Genomic DNA, 11,527 nt, shown 5'->3' on the forward strand with positions numbered 1-11,527 from the left:
CTGACAACACTTTACAAGTAAAACGTGGCAGAGGCATGCAATTTCAACTAAAATTAAAAAAAATATCCACCAGAAAAAACAAATGCTCTTTTTAAAGAAGCTATCACATTAGACTGGGTGCAATGGCTCGTTCCAGTAATCTGCACTCTGGGAGGCCAAGGTGGGCAGATTACTTGGGACCAGGAGTTTGAGACCAGTCTGGCCAACATGGCAAAACCCTGACTCCACTAAAAATACAAAAATTAGCTGAGTGTGGTGGTGTGTGCTTGTAACCCTAGCTACTCAGGTGTCTGAGGCACAAAATCACTTGAACCCAGGAGGCAGAGTTGCAGTGAGCCAAGATTGCACCACTGCACTCCAGCCTGAGCGACACAGTAATAGCCTACCTCAAAAAAAGGAAATATAAAAGCTATCACATTAATAAGAATGCCCCTTGAGACCATTAAACTCTAGCTGTAGAAGCTTTATAAAAAGGAAATGCTTTATCAGCACTTATTTCCTCATTGTCACACCCAAAAGCCTACTTTCTCAAAAATAAAGTTGTTTCTGTGATGAGCATTTCCAGCGATGGTAGGAGAAACCCGCAGAATTAGAACTAATTCTTTCCACTGCATGTCCACAAAAAAGACTGTGTTTCTTACATTTTCAGCTGAAGATCATATGAAAAGTTTATTCTTTGCAACTCTGTCTCTTAGCTTAACTGTTGATCTCAAGTCTTTGTTTATTAAATGAGTCCAACTCATGATGTGTGAGATATCCCTATTGTGTCTATTACTCCATCTTCTTGTGCTCTATATCTTGATTACAGTACAATTAAAGTATAAAACAATAAAAGAAACACTTTTCTTTATGTTTGTTAGACTTGAGCCTATTGATATATGGTTTACAAAACAATTATGAATACACTTACAGTTCCCATTGAATTATGAGGGTTAGCTCAGTTTGGAAAACCCTAGCATATGTTCAGTTTCTAAATCTGTTATATCTGGTAATCTACCTATAAATTAATTAAATTTATTGATTAAAGTAATAAAAGTCCATAGCTGATCTGAAATCTTCCAAGAAAACTCATTATTTAAAATTTATATTTAGTCTGATAGATCTCCAGAGAACATGATTAGAATTGAGCCCTTCAAAATATTCTGAAATTACATCCTCATGGAACAGCAAGAGGTAATAATTGCTCTGCTTGGAGAAGTCAGAGAGGGTTCCAGTGTTTACATATGAACCTATTCCTTCTCATTTGCTTATGGCAGACATTGCTAATAAAACTCACACTTCACTCTTTTCCTCTGTACCTAGATGTGATCTTTCATTTCCACAGCAGAATACTCCGGGCACAAACACTAAGGAATGGAACGCTGTCTCTCAACCTTGGAAGAGTGTACACACTCCTGGGGCAATGTGCATCTTTGACTAATCTGATTTACATAATGCTCCCCATGACACCTTGCTAGTAAAGATGCCAACTGAGAATAGAGTATGAATTAGCAGAGCCAAGAATGGACATTGGAGTGAAACTTTACTAACTAGCAATTTACTTGATTGATTATATTAAATAAATGATTATTTCCATACAACATCTGAAATATTTTTAATGTTTAGAGAATTTGGTTAGCAACTGAAAGAAAACTTTCTACTAAGAAAAAATCCATGCACATTTAAGAACATTCCATTTGCCCCATTGTCTTACATATCTGTGTTTGCTAATATCTATAATAGAAATTTTAGAAAACGCATCTTGACTCATCAATTTATGAATGAGTTTACTCTCTACCATGACATTAGCAGAACATTTTTTTCTTTTCCCTTCTAGGTTTGTTTTTCTTCAGGAAAGGAAATCAGATACAACATATGTCTTGTGTTTCATGATGTCTTTTTAAAAATTTTTTGACAACCTGGGTGATACACCATGCAGGAAGGGCAAGAGTAATGATGATGTAAGTGTCACAGTTTTGAAAATATAAAGATACAGATTTGATGGATACTTTTGTGAGGCCCTCCATCATCAGCAGGTCAGGTGCCTGATGCAGACGGGAGGTCAGATTTAAGGGCAGGGTCTCTTTCCCACACAGGTAGGAGTGCCCAGCTAATGTGAGTTCAAGAACAGAGTAAGGCTCCTGACTTTCCAGCACATCTTCATCTATCACAGTAGTCTACATGCTAAACTTTAGGTGTCTAGTCTGAGATTTTGGTCTGGGATTAAATATGCTACTGAAAAAGCACTTAGTTTAAATCTAGATTAAAATAAATTTCCTAAATTTATACATATATCTAGGTACAAAAAAAAGTCAATTCAATTTGAAAGATGCTTAATAAATTCCTGGTAAATATTAAATTCTAACTATGTGTTAGATGTTGTATTAGTGTTTTATATGCATTATCTCATTTAACCTTAGAGGCAAAAAAAAGAAAAAGAGATATAGGTATTACTATTTTTACTTTACAAATAAGGAAACTGAATTAAAGATATAATGGGCCCAGTTAATAGGAAAGTAACAGATTAGGAAAATATTTATATCTAGAATATTTAAGAAGTTCCTCATGGAGAAAGGCAGAAAACTCAATAGAAAAAATGAATAAGGAATTAAGGAATTCCAAAAGGGAAAACCTGAATGGCCAATACATTTTTAAAGAGACGGACACTTTAGAAATCAGAGAAATGCATGGTAAAGCCATGCTGAATTTTTTTTTTTTTTTTTTTTTTTTTTGAGACAGAGTTTCGCTCTTGTTACCCAGGCTGGAGTGCAATGGCGCAATCTCGGCTCACCGCAACCTCCGCCTCCTGGGTTCAGGCAATTCTCCTGAACAGCTGGAGATTACAGGCATGCGCCACCATACACAGCTAATTTTTTGTATTTTTAGTAGAGACGGGGTTTCACCATGTTGACCAGGATGGTCTCGATTTCTGGACTTCGTGATCCACCCTCCTCGGCCTCCCAAAGTGCTGGGATTACAGGCTTAAGCCACCGCGCCCGGCCCTGAAATATTTTTGTATACTAATCATGTTGTCAAAAATTAAAAATTTAGATAATATTTACAGCTGGAAAGATTGTGGAAAAGTAGGAATTCCACTGTGGACTCCGTTCCAGTAAAGCCAAACCCAGTGTTCCAGAAGTTTTGCTCCTGGGTATGTTTCTGTATTGTTTTCCCCACATTAGTTATTTGAAGTGACTCACCAGACCTCCTTGAGGCTTTTAAGGCTTTTGCAACAACCTAATATCTAAAGAATGCAAGCAAACATTCGAAATCGAAGAGGTACCTATAGCGTGAGCTCTTCAGAGTCCTATCTTTGAGCTCTAGGATGAGCTGAGTCTCTGACTCAAATTCCCAGGATCTGTGCTAAGAATTTTGTCTTTGGAAGAGCTCCCCTCAAAAGTTCTCAGTAGCTTTTTAAAGAGTGAAGTCAGTCTTATCCAATGGGTTAAGACAAAGTCATCAATAAAGAAGCAAACTTTGGGCTGGGTGTAGTGGTGCATTCCTGGAATGCCAACACTTTGGGAGATCAAGACAGGCAGATTGCTTGAATCCAAGAGTTGAAGACCAGCCTGGCAACAGTGCAAAACCCCATCTCTACAAAAAATACAAAAATTTGCCCAGTATTGGGAGCATGGCTGTAGTCTCAGCTACTTGGGAGACTGAGGTGGAGAGACTGCTTGAGCCTGAAAGGTCAAGGTTGCAGTGAGCTGAGATTCTGCCACTGCACTCCAGCCTGGGTGACAGAGTAAAAGGAAGCTAAACTTTGGGTATCTAGGAAAGTCTCAAACTCTGAAGAGAATATCATGAATTCCACTGCCCTTTCCTTGGTAAAAAACCAGACTTCTAGGCATCTCCAGAACTACAGATAGAGCTCTTCCTGTCCAGCTGGAAATCAGCCCTATCTGCACTGGATCCCATAAAACACTTCTTCACTTACAGAGAGAAATGTGGGTTATTGTCCATATAAGCATGCTTTCCATAGCAAGGATTAGAAATGCTGTTAAACCTAAGGAAAATGAAGAGGCACAATATGTAATATCCATGTAAGGGAATACTACATAACAGTAGAAAGAATGATATCTATCTATATCGACAGAGATAGCAAAAGTAAAATATTCAGCAAAAAACACAGTCATGACATTTTCATGATATATAGTATAGAATGCAATTTTTGAGGATAAAACATACATGCATATACTACATATTATTCAAAAATCCCCTGGATATAAATAATGGCATGAACAGTGGTTTGGGAAGAATGTAGATTATGAAGGAAATAATCAATGCTTATTCGAAGAGGGAATTGAGATTAGGAATAGATCAAAGGAAAGAAAACAATATAAATGTGTGTATGTGTTTGGTGTGTGTGAGAGAGAGAGAGGGAGAGAGACAGGAAGAGGGAAGACTTCCACACAACATAGTTCTCAAAACAACAATAGACAATATGATAAAAGTAATTGATAGATACTATGATAAAACAATATTATGAAAACAATAATAGATAATATGATAAAAGTACAGCAAAATAATCATAGCTGTACTTAAAAGGAGACATACTTCTGTGAATAAGAAGTAGAAAAACAACAAAGCAGTGAGTCGGGCTGAAGTTATGGGCCTAAAGGGCTCTGGATGTGGGTGAAAAGAAGAAAGGATACAAATTCGGCTCCTGTAGGAGACAGAAGTGCCTCTGACAAGTTGGGCTACTGGAACTGTGACTGCTTTTTGGAAAAAGAGAGAGTTGAGTGAGTGGGCATGATATAAGTAAGGCAGTTAGAGTGGGAGGACAGAGAGAATATTAATAATCATATGAAATTCTTTCTTAAGTCTGTGAAGTAAAATTCCAAATTATATTAAGTAGCATAACACTAAGAAAGACATACACAATGATTAAGCACTCAGATGATAAATTTCTTCCCCATCAAATTATGATCAAAGGAATAAGTGTGTTTTAGGTTATTTAAGAAGTAAAAAACAGGAAGATTGAAACAATAAAATATGAATATAAAAGAATAATCAATTGAAATCTTGATAACAGAAATGTAGACACTAAAATAAAACCACATAGATGTAACTTCAGGCTGAGCACAATTGAATAGAGAATAAGTAAAGACTAGGGCTTTGGCTGTGCTTCAATAAAGCATGTAGGCTGACCAAATATCACACTTACTGTATTTATTATTTGACTTCTGGCATCCCCAATCTTGTTCCCCCTGAATGGAGCTCATAAAGCGTCCTTTTCTTGCATGGAAGATCTCTCATTTAAAGTCCTCTACAGGGATACTCGAGCAATCTGTTCTAATTGTTTGTTGTATGGTTTTAATTTGTTCCATATCTCCCCTAATGGGTGTAGAATAACATGATTTTCATTATTTGCATATCAATAGATAGCTTTATTTTCTCTGACAAATGAATGATTCAGGGCTGGGCATAGAGTCCTGGATTACAGTCAGTTTCTCTCTCCCTTCTCTCTGTTTTTTTTTTTTTATGTTGGGGTACCTCCCTTTATCAGCATAAGAATGAAAGTTCTAGATTAATCATATCATTGCTTTATTTTCACCATGGATTTTTTACCTCAAATTCTTTTGAAACTAAACATACTTTTTTGTAAATAGATCCTTCTGCAATAAAACTGTCTCCCAACCCACAAAGATTACACTTACTGTAATCTTTAAACTTCCATAAATATAATTTCATTTACTCATTTTATCCAATATACAAAAATCCCCTTTTTGTCAGCAGTTAAAAAAGAGAACCATAAAGTTCTCAAATGACTTTTCACCAAGTCATCATAATCCAATCACCAATATCCAAATCTTGAATCAATGACAATTTCTGTTTTCAAAAAAACATATTTATAGATTGAAATTCAAATTCTACATTGCCACCAGTGTAATTATGCAATAGCATACAAAGCCTTAGGAAAGAGGAAGTAGTTCATTACAAAGTATTTGTGATCAAGAAAATATTGCTTGCCTTTAAATAAATAGAAGTTGCAGAAAAATAAATATGTTTGAAGAGGGCCATTTTCACAAGTAAACAAAAAAGTATACGTTTAAGAAACAAAGCAAAAATATACTTGAACTTCAAAATGATTATGACAGTGCTTGGGCAAATTTGTTATAAAGCAAGGTTGTCTTAGACTTGCCCTCTCTCCAGTGTTTAGTTATGGAAATAGAAAAAGAGGCTTGTAGAGAGGGATTTCACCAAGCTGAATTCATGATAGGCATAGCCATTGGACAAAGACTGCAGTATTAAGTTTGGCCTATTATTGCTAGCAAAATGTAAGTTATTCCACCGAATAACCTACATTTTTTTTTAAGAGATGGGCTCTCACTCTGTTGCCCAGCCTGGATTGCAGGGGTGCAAACACAGCTCACTGCAGCTTCCACCTCCTGGGCTCACGTCATCCTCCTGCCTCCAGAGTAGCTAGGACTAAAGCTGCAAGCCCAGACAATTGTTGTGCTTTTTGTAGAGACAAGATTTTGCTATTTTGACCAGGCTGGTTTCAAACTTTTGAACTTAGGCAATCTTCCTTCCTCAGCCTCCCAAAATATTGGGATTGCAGTCATGGGCCACATCATGTCCGGCCCTAAATTTTTTCCTGTTTGAACAAAGAAATTTTCAAAATAACCAACTGATGCAGGTCAAAAAGAACTCTACCTGACTACTACCAAAGACCATTTCTAGTTCTAATGGGACACTTGAAGGCCGAAGGGGAAAATAAGATGTCAGTTGTTTAATGTAAGCCCAAGCCTTTCAGTCAATGCAAATTACATTTACCTGGATCTCCATTTTTTTAAAGCTCATTTTCACACCATGAAAGTATATTATTTGTCTGATTCTGTTTCCCTAAGTTCTCTGTCTCTCCCCTGTTGGCTTTTATTGATCTCTGAGGTCCCTAGAGATCTCCTTCAGTGCCAGCCCCAACTCTCTTTGTCCCAGACCAGGTCTGGATGTTTCCCCAGCTTCCATTTTCTCCTCACCCTGCAGAAATTCCAACACGTAACTACAGCAGAAGGTAAACAATGTAGCAAAAATAACACATTCTATTTAGAGTCTTTAAATAGAGGATTTATCCCTAGAAGATTCTTCACTGAACACAAATTCCATGACTATGGCTCTGACAAATTCTGTGTTAAAAAGGCAATCTGTCAAAATAGGCTTCTGTCTATATTAGAAATCCCACAATAATTAGGTCAAAAAGCTGTAAGGCATAAGAAAAGTCCCTCTTAAACAAACAAGCAAAGTCTTCAACATTTATGATCTGCCCCATTGTAAAATATTGCACATGACATTCAGTCTCCTAATTTTGTCTCTAAGGGGAACAAAAAAGAAAAAAAAAGATCTGTTCAGACACTCAAGTCTAACTTGAAAGTACGATATTCGAGTCAGGTGCTCATTCTAGTTCGATGTGGTGCCCAAACAGCATGAACAGGTGCTGAAGAGCATGATAAGTGATGGGGAAGAACGCTGCATCTCAATCACACATCCTCGAGATGAGAAGAACTGATCTGCCAGGTATAACACACGTGTGGAGCCCACACTACTTGAAGGACTTTGGAAACATGCATCACATCAAAGTGGCTCAGTATACTCCCAATCATAGTATCATTCTGTGGCACTTCACCTTTCAAAAGATCATCTTCATCTTCTGCCATCTCCTGTTTCATCAGTTTCTTAAATTCCTGAAGTTCTTCAGCACTTATGTCTTCCCATATCTGATAAATAGAATCAATGGTTTTCTTTGACTGCTTAAGGACACAAGGATTAAAGTGGAAGAAGGCATCTAATGGGTTGGTGCACATTCACACTGAGTTCCCACCAGCTGTACTTCTGGCCGTTGTTCCTCTCCCTGATAATGGAGCACACTAGCTGTTTTTTACCTGTGATAGCAGCAAATAAGGTAACTGCTGAGGGCAGGCAAATCTTCAGAGAGGATTTAGCTGACTAGTCACTATCCCTTAAAAATTTAGGCATTGAAGACATCTTAAACCTTCTTTCAGGTTTCCACTTAAAAGCTGCTTGTGTCTAAAAACAAAGGTGCAGAACATAGCTTGAAAGGCTGAATAAAGTGATCGATGGAGAGCATCATCACCAAAAGCCTTTGTTTTCCTATCCTTGTTATTAAGGTATGTGTATGGCCAGTTAACCAAAAGACCTAGACATGATTTTATAGTTGTAATGAGAGGAATGAATTTAACTCTTGCCAAAGAGCTTCCAGTATAATTTCCAGCATCTCACCTGATGATGGCAGGATTATTTGAATCCTGCATTTTTTTTTTTCCCAGAGATGTTCCAAAAGTGCTTCTGAGAGTCCCAATTTAAGCAATGGACGTAAAACATGAAAAAGTGTATGTGACAGTAGGCAGGCACGGGCAACAGGAGTTTGTCAAATAAGTTTTATCAGTTTGTGATATATTATAAATCATTTATTTTGTTGTTATCAACCTTACCATCTATCGTACATAGCAAATGTCACGTTCTGCAAAAGCAGAGACAGCAGGATGTCCACGTATTCAGCTACAGGGTGTACTATCTGACCCAGCCATTTGGGGTCAGCCCTCAAAACGGTCTCTTCATCTTCATTCATATTAAACAATCATTCCATGGAATCTGTCCCACCACAAGTTTGAGCTCCTGTTTCCTCAACATCTTCAATATCCTTCCAGGATGCATTCACATCCAACTTGAGTAGATTTTTAATAATTTCATTCCTCAAAGTTGGAAAATATATACTAATCCTTAGTAAGTTATGAATGTAACATTCCAATGTTCTCTCTGATTGAACCGGTATGGGCAATGAAACCACTGTGCCAGAGGGACACATCTTGCGATTTTTTGCAAGGTTCTATGACATACGTCAAAATTTGCAGGAAGATAATCATCTCCGTCATCTAAATCTAAAACATTTACATGGCTCTTCTTAATGATCATTCGGGGAGGGTACCCCAATCTGTTGATACAAATTACCTAGAGAAGCCAGGTACTCTTTCACCACTGTTTGAATTCTGTTCAATCAAGGCAATCTCAATATAATACTGGGGAGCTACTCAAAGTTTTTTGCCAAGTACAAGATAGAAGAGCGAAATTCTGGCAGCCAGTTCAAGAACTGGTAAACCTTTATGTCTAGATTTCACAACTGGCTCTTCAACAGCTCAAAGTCTTTTGTTTCACCCTTTTGGAACTTTGGCAAGACTTCTGTCATGATTCCATCAAGATGAACAGTTTTTCTTTGGGAAGAACTGGAAAAATCATTCTTGAATACAAGCATATCTGAAGTATTGGTCCATGACATACCCAGCTTCTTGACCACAGAAGCTGAAGCCACAACTTCCATCAGCAACCATGTGAGAAGCAACCTGGACACCACAGGGCTTAAAGTGATAGCTGCAACTCGGCCTGGAAACCCTTTCTCTTGATTACTATGTTATAACCTGACATTGTTCAGCTATTTGCTTTATATAATAAATCCTTTTAGGAAGAATTTCACCTGACTTCTAAAATTCATTATTTAAGAACTCTTTGTTGTGGTAACTCACTTTAAGTTTTTTGTTAAATTTCAAGTTTTAATTTTCCTCTCATTATTCAAAACATACTTAAATGCACCTATAGACAAAAATCATAATAAGCCTGCATAAAATAGTATGAAGAAACTGGAAATAGATACAGAAAAAAATCCCAGCTACAGCTTATATAAATCTGCTTCCTTAAATGCCACATTTGTTACAAACACTGTGGAATATTTCATTGAAGTCTCATTATTGGTGGAGAATAAGTTTTATATCTCAGGAAAATAAAACACAAACATATAATGCCTTTGCATCAATATTCAATATAATATTTTCTCTTACAAGAAACAATTTACATTTAAAATACATAAGCATCAGATGCACGTGCAGAGACATAACTGCACCTGCTTTGTGCCCTGAAGAAATGTACTACAATTCCTTCTAGTCTGTATTACAATCTAGTATCTAGATCCAAAAACTATTCAACTGTGTTGTTTTAAAAATTAAACTATTATAATGTAGCTCAAGCAAATGATGGATCTTAAACTTGATATTCAGAGTATAGCCCTCTACCACTGATAGAAATTGATCCTTCTAAATCTCCGAAGTCAAAACATATTCTAGGGGGAAAAAAGTCTCGATTTGACTTTTAAAGCGATGTATTTTATTCTGCCCAGGCAATAATTCTGTAGTATAATTTGGACACCTATTGTGTGCAAAATTCAACAGACTATCAGTAAGAAAGAGAATTTGAAGCTCTTTTAACTTTATTCACATATTTTTTGGAGACAGAGACTCACTTTGCTGTCGAAATTGGAATGCACTGGTTCCATCAAGGCTCACTGCAGCCTCAGCCTCCGGGACTCAAACAATCCTCCCTGCTCAGGCTCTCACCGAGTATCTGGGATCACAAGTATGTGCCACCATGTCTGGCTGTTTTTTATTTTTATTTTTTGCAGAGACAGAGTCTCCCTATGTTGCCAAGGCTTGTCCCAAACTCCTGAGCTCAAGCAATATTTTTACCTTAGCCTCTCAAAGTGCTGGGATTCAGAACCACCACACTTAGTCAGCTCTTGTAATTTCATACACCTTTTGTTTTTGTCCTTTGAATTGTTGCCCCTTTGCTTTTGCTAAGTGAATCTCTACATTTGCTATTGCTGAGCAGATGGTCTTCTGGTACTTCAGGCTGTGTTTTGATGAAGATTTCTCTTAAGTGAAATCTCTCTATTTCCCTATTTCCTTAATATACCATATTCAGTCATTTTTCACTGTTTTTGTTATGTTTGTTACCACTTCCTACAATAACTTTCATATTTGTTTCTGAAGCTTGTCTTAAATCCTGCTACAACGTCTTACCAAAAAAAAAAAAAATCTTTTTTTAAGCCCTTTTAGTCTTGATGATTCCACGTAACATTGATATTTAACTCCCTTTAATGTCATTATTTGCTCTTAAAATTTTAATTATTTAATAAATATTTAAATTTTGGAATATTGAAATGAATATTTGAAAACTTTGGAATAAATGTTGGAACTCCAAATTAATCTTTTTAAGCAAGATCAATGTCATCTATTTCTTTGATTCCTAGCAGGGACCCTAGTAGTGGCACGGCATATGAATGTTGACTGATTGCTTTTTTCTATTTGTCATGCTGTCCGTCATTCCCATTTGACTCACTGAACAGGAGCCCACTAATTTTTTTGCTATCCATCTTCATAGCTACACCACATGGTGGATACACGGACACGAAGGGTTTGATCAGCATTGAAAGCCGGCACTCAAAGTTCTCATATTGAATATTAGGTCCAGGCATGGAGTGATATTGTATATTTATAAATATTTGCAAAGAAATCCACCAAAGTTTGGAGGTAAGTTATTAAATATTATGCTCTGAGCATTTATCTGCTTGTAACACAATGCTTATCTAAGTTTCTAAGATTGGGATAATTCAAAGGTAGAAAATCTGCATGCATAAGTGGTCTATTGGTCCTTTTCTCTTAACATTGATTCTATTCATAAGTTCCTCTAAGGAAAGTTTAAA

The 11,527-nt window shown here is 36.7% G+C and overlaps 1 pseudogene; it reads right to left on the minus strand.

Annotated features, from left to right (window-relative positions):
• Nucleotides 1-7,380: 7,380 nt before the first annotated feature.
• LOC100387979 (RNA polymerase I-specific transcription initiation factor RRN3 pseudogene) lies at nucleotides 7,381-11,299 on the minus strand (annotated as a pseudogene).
• Nucleotides 11,300-11,527: the final 228 nt, after the last annotated feature.

Source organism: Callithrix jacchus, chromosome 6, assembly GCF_049354715.1.
Source record: "Callithrix jacchus isolate 240 chromosome 6, calJac240_pri, whole genome shotgun sequence".
Taxonomy (NCBI): domain Eukaryota; kingdom Metazoa; phylum Chordata; class Mammalia; order Primates; family Cebidae; genus Callithrix; species Callithrix jacchus.